This window comes from Nelumbo nucifera, chromosome 5 (genome assembly GCF_055504915.1).
Source record: "Nelumbo nucifera cultivar China Antique chromosome 5, China Antique-T2T, whole genome shotgun sequence".
NCBI lineage: Eukaryota > Viridiplantae > Streptophyta > Magnoliopsida > Proteales > Nelumbonaceae > Nelumbo > Nelumbo nucifera.
Genome location: NC_142653.1, coordinates 85,365,365 through 85,371,724, shown reverse-complemented (window position 1 = coordinate 85,371,724; position 6,360 = coordinate 85,365,365).

The window sequence follows — 6,360 nt, the reverse complement described above, 5'->3', positions numbered from 1 at the left end:
TTGATTTAGGGGTGATTTTCATGGATTTTGTGCATTCAATGGGAGATTGGGGCGTGTTGGACGTTGCAGCCCCATATTTGGACTTGATAATGACAAAAAATGCAAATTTAATGAACTTTTAAAAGTGGTTTTGTCTCAGTTTTAAGTGGGCTTATTTTTGGGTTTTCGGGCTTTTTAGATCCATTAAGCTCAATTTCATTGGTCCAAGTGTTTGAACAACTCAAGAATGAGTTTGACACCAGCCATCACATTTTTGAGGTTTGATATTGGGATAGATGAGGTGGTGATTTGATTTGGTGCGTCGCAATGACATCTTTCTAGTTTAATAGTCAAACAAGTAAATTAGGATGTGAAATTTGACGTGATGAGATGTTTTGGGTCTCTAAACACAGTGGTGAGGTCTGATTGGCCTAATAGTGTCGAGACGATGGAAATATATGGCTAACAAATTCGGATCAACGAGATTTGTTAAAATAGAACCTTTGCTTGATGAAGGATCAAACAAGGGAATTTTGGGATGAAATTCGGTGGGTAGGCATTTTTTAATGTCCTGAATTTGATGGAAGTGATAGTCCATTGATCATAGGTGTGGATTGATAGATTTGGTTTGGGTCAATGGTTTATTGGTTAACGAAATGGTTTGAAATGAAATCTCACTTTTTAACGGTCAAATGGAGGAGTTTGGTCGTGAAATTTAACGTGATGGGGTTTTTTTGGGTCTCTAAACACAGTGGTGAGGTCTGATTAGTCAAATGAAATTCTGAAGATGGATGATAAGCTCTAATCAATAAGATTTGTTGAAATAAGATGTAGGCTTGATGGTGGGTTAAAGAGGGGAATTTTAAGCTAAAATTTGGTGGGTAGGCACAGATTGAGGTGAGGAGTTGAGAAGATGGTTCTGATTTGAGAAGGAAATGGTTAATATAGGTTTTCTAAATCTAGTTGTGCAGGGTCAATAGAATGGAATTTAGGTGCTTTTGAGGTTGATCGTTGTACACTTATAGTGAGATTTGCTAGTTGATTGTGTTCTAATGATGTAGAGGTGATGGATGCATTGGATCAGAGCCATTAGAAAGGAAGTTGGCATGATGAATGGTAGATGTGTGACTAATTTATAGTTTCGTAAGTCTGTAGGCCATATTTGATTGGATGTCAATGTTAATCTCGAGGTTTTCATTTGTCCAATGAATTGTGTCAATAGAGGAATTTTTGGCTTTATAAAGTTCTAAAATTGATTTGGTTGTGATTCCAGATTTTTGGGGTCTGAAATGAGAGTATAAAGTGGTAGGGTGAAGGGACTGTGAAAAAATTGGGTGCTAACAGTGGGTTTTGATTTGATTGATGCAATTTGCTTTTAGTTTAATGGTGGAGACCTTCTTCTCAGCTATACCTCAACCTATATTTCTCTGGTCCCTAAAGTTAAGATTCTGTCTTCCTTCTTGGATTTTAGGCCTATCCGTGTATGCAACTTTATTTATAAGGTGATTACTAAGATTTTGTGAATAGACTTACCCCCTACCTCACATGTTAGTTCCCCCCATCAAGGGGCCTTTGTGAAAGGCAAAAACATTATGAATAATATTGCATTAGTCCAAGAACTCTTTCAGGAGATTGACTATAAAATAAGCGGGAATAATGTTGCTCTTACGCTAGATATGATGAAGGCATATGATCGTCTGGATTAGAATTTCCTCTTCTTTGTACTCTAGAAGTTTGGTTTTGATGCTCGGTGGATTGATCTTGTTCGAAAAGTTGTTGACAACTGTTGATTTTCTTTGAGCTTTCATGGGTGCTAGGTTGGTTTCTTTAAATCTACACGGGGTTTAAGGCAAAGGGACCCCCTCTCCTCCTATCTCTTTATTTTAGCAGAAGAGGTTCTTAATCGTGATATCTCTAAACTCTTTCACAACTTCCCAGATCTGTAGTATAGAGTCCCTTGGGGCTGTGTTAGTGTTTCTCATTGCTTATGCGCGGTTGACACGATCATTTTCACTAATGGATCAAAATATGCACTTTAGAAATTAATGCTTTTTCTCTCCAGATATGAATCAACATCTGGACAAAAGATTAATAAACAAAAGTGCTTTCTATATCTCTTCTAAAGCCAGCCCCTCACGTTGTTTCATTGTTGCTAATACAACTGGGTTTCATAAACAAGCTTTTCCCTATAAATATCTTGGAGTTCCGATCCATAAAGGCAAAGCTAAGATTGGGAATTTTCTGGAGCTCATACAAAAAAAGTTGAAGCTGAAGTCTACTATTGGCAAGGAAAATTTTTATCTATGAGGGGTAACCTCACATTACTAAAGCATGTGCTGTCTTCCATGCCGATCTATATGATGTTGGCCTTTGACCTCCCAAAAAATCTGCTACATAAATTGGAGAAGAAATTCAGGTATTTCCTTTCGAGTGCCTCCGATGATGCCAAGCATGCTTGGGTTAGCTAGGATAAGGTATGTCGGCCGGTTGAGGAAGGTGGCCTTGGGCTCAAAAATTAAAAGACCTGAATCTTCTATTTAGACTAAAAGCTCTTTGGAGGGCCCTAATTGAACAAGGAATTTGGCAATCTTGTTGTAGAAGTCGGTTCCTAAACAATGATCATTATAGCAACATCGACTGCTCCAAGGGTTCTTCTATTTGGAAGTTGAACTGCAAATTTATAGATCTGCTCCTTGCAAATTCCAGATGGCTCATTAGATTAGGTATTGTTTCTTTTTGGCATTATAAATGGTGTGATGAGGGCCCTATTGTTAATCATACCACTGAAGCCATAGACACTAATATTCTGGTCAGCGATGTACTTGATGAAAATGGTAATCGGGACTGGTCCAATCTGAATTATTCATTACTTGATGAAATTAAGTCTGCAATAACCTCTTCTGGTATTCTTCTCTCACCCGGTTTGGACAGATGGACATGGGTGCTGAATAATTTAGGTAATTTCACCTATAAATCGGCTTTTGATGTAGTTCAAAATCGTTTTTAGTAGGTTCCTTGGGCGAAGCTCGTTTGGAGCAAAGGCAGCCCCTCCAAAATCTCCTTCTCATGGAGGATTTTGTGTGGGGAATACCGATTGATGTGGGTATTCAGCGTCTTGGCATCCCTTTCCCTTCCGCTTGTGTATGCTGTAATCACAAGTCTGTTCAAAGCATGGATCATCTTCTTATGGATGGGGTTCTTGCCTCAAAGGTCTGAGGCTATTTTTCCAAGACTCTCGGGGTCCCCTTGATAAGATATCAATTTGCCCGGACTCGGATTCTTCATTGGTTTAACTGTGCTCAATCTAATTCTCAGTTAGGCTAAGTCATTCGAACCACTCCTATGTTGGTAACTTGGGATGTTTGGAAGGAACAATGCCACTGTCGAATGGAAGGTGTCTCTCTATTTGCCCATGCCATTATCCAAAAAGTTTGTTGTTGGCTCCAAGAACTGAATTGGTCTCCTCCCTTGAACGCTCCTAGTTGGAGTAATTTCCTATCCTTTTTGGTGCTTTTGGGTACCATCAAGGTAAATGTTGATGGGGCCTCAAGGGGAAACCCGGGCCCAAGTTGCTAGAGGTGGAGTTTTTAGGGACAAGAGGCAATTTCATCTTTGGGTTTGCTAGTTTTTATGGAGTCGGTTCCAATATGATTACCGAGCTCAGAGCTATTCTGCAAGCAGTATAGTTTGCTTCCGAAATGGACCTTCGCTATCTGACTATGGAAAGTGATTCTAGGGTGGCCATTGATATCTTGAATGGTAAAAGCGCCTCTCCTTGGCACTCCCTCTATAACCAACTTTGCTTGTTGTCGATGTGACAATTTCACCTTTAACACAAATAATGGCCTTCCTCACTCATGCACATGCTATCTTTTCAGTGATAGTTTGTTTATTGCTCATGTTAGGTTACACTAATTTTTTGCAAAAGGTAGACGAGCTATGAGCTACCTCTTTGCTTTGTATAGCTTTTTTGGGGTTAGGCTTTTATGTCCCCCATTAGGCCCTTTTTCTTATATCATTGAGAGAAGGACCATTTAGCCTAGGGTCAGAATTCATAGGCCTAAAGTATAATTGGGGTAGGTGCCAGATCGGAATTGATGCTAATTTACAGGCGGGTATGGATGCATAGAGTGTAGGTTTTTGATTTTTGAATGTTTATAGATTTGCAGGGGAATTCAGAAATCTGCATTAAGCCTATCCGTACTTTTCCATAAAATTTTTTATGGCCTCCCTCCATCGAGAATAAATTTTGAGATAAAAAATAGATACACTTCTTTATTTTCCTTCGATGAGCGAGAAATAGTAAGTAGCTTCTTGGAGTACCATGCAATAAGATTTTTTCCTAGGTAAACACAATAGTCCATTTGAGAGCTCTTGTTATTTGAAGTTTGAACAACCAACCCAATCAACATAAAAAAACATGAAGAGAGGTGTGCTTAGAGGGAATAATGGCATGACCAAAGTCGATAGTCTACTTCAAATAATGCAATATGCATTTGACAACACTTTAATGCTCCGCCATTGCGCTATGCATATACTGGTCTTGTTGACAGTAAAGGAAATCCCTAATCGAGTGGATTGCAAATTTTGAAGAGAGCCGACTCTTTGCCTATATATGGTTCTATTGGGAAGTAGACCTCTATTGTCATGAAGAGAGGGACGAATAGAAGTAGACGTTGGTGTAGGCAGGAGTTTGGCCTCAGTCATCTTAAGCTTTCATGAACAAGTCAACAATGTATTTCTATTGGGTCATTAGGAGAATACCCAACTACTCGAGGTGCAAACAACTTCCATGCCAAGAAAGTAGCAAAGGGGACCAAGATCTCTTAACTATAAAGGATTGGCCCATTGAGTGAATGGGATGGGAAGTGGATGAATCAGACAATGATATCATCCATGCAGATTAAAACAAATACACTAGAGCCACAATGACAGCGATAGAAAAGAGTATGACCATGTCATGAGCCATTAAAGCCATACATGATTGGGAAATTGTTTGACAATAAATCCTGATGATTATATTACATGGAAAAAATTCTCGATTAGTACTTTGTATTTTGGGCCTAGTGCCACTTTGGTCCCCGAATTTTAAAACGTGACGATTCAATACCCAAACTTTCAAAATGTGCCAATGCAGTACCTACCGTTAATCAGCTGTTAAGTGGTATTTGAAAAGACACAAATGCCCTTCAAGTATCATCTAATTTTCTTTATCAACCATCCAAACATTGATAAAAAATGAACAGTCCCAAATCCTTGACTCTTCCATTCAAGAGAGTTGGGGTTACTAGAATGCCCATTGGGATGTGACCCCAAATGTGTCCATTTACAAATGGACCGGATCCAATCTAATCTAAACCCAATACAAACCAAATCCAATCCAATCCATTAAAATGTAAACAGACTGTATTAAGTCCAATCTAAACTGAATGAAATGTCAAAAATTATAAACTACAAAAATATATTAATGAAGAAAACCTGAAACATTAGAATAATAGAATCAAACTTCTTCACAAAATATATATATATATTTTTTTAAGTTTATTCTTTCTATAGATTAATCTTCTTCACTATAGACTACCAATCTTCTTCATCTCAAAAAGCTCTTTTCTGCAAAATTTCATCCACATATGCGCTGTCAACCAGTACCTGAAAAATACAAAACGCATAGCTTGTCAAAATCCCACCATTGCCCAACTCTGAGTTCACTAAATATTGAGTAAAACCTATAGAGCTTTCAATAGCAAGGTTGCCACCCCATTTTTTAACAGTAAATCAACCAAAAGTTTCCATTGTTAGAAGAATTTATTTCCCTAATCTCATAAGCCAATTTCATTGACCTTGTAGCCTCGTCCTTAGTTCACCAAGTGGTATTAATAACCTCCACAACTATTGGCCTGATTACATTTTCATTGGAAATTTCTGACCTTGACAATAAGGCTCTTCATTAGCTTTGTTTTCTTTCCTATGGGACTGTTCTATATGAAAATTTCCAAATAATGTTGCCAACTCCATTCTAGGTTTCTAGTTGGCTGATCTTAAGGTCCATATGCACAAGATTTTCATTCTGGATCTTGGGACTCTTCAGTACTGCCACTCATGCATAGAGCTAAAAAAGTTTTGAAGCTTTCATCTTGAAGTAGAGGATTTTGAGAATCATACGGTCATTTCCTCTTACAAATTTATGATTTTCCAAATTCACTGTAAAGTCATTATATTTGTCCTTTTGGATGTACATTTTTATGTTTTGAAATAAAAATTGTTTGTTAAAAAGGGCAGTATTCTATTTGTTGAACTGCATTTTTTTGTTCTCATAAGATTCTTGGAGTCTGATCCCATAACTGGAGAAAGTTGTGATACAAGTCTTGGTTTGTTAAACCA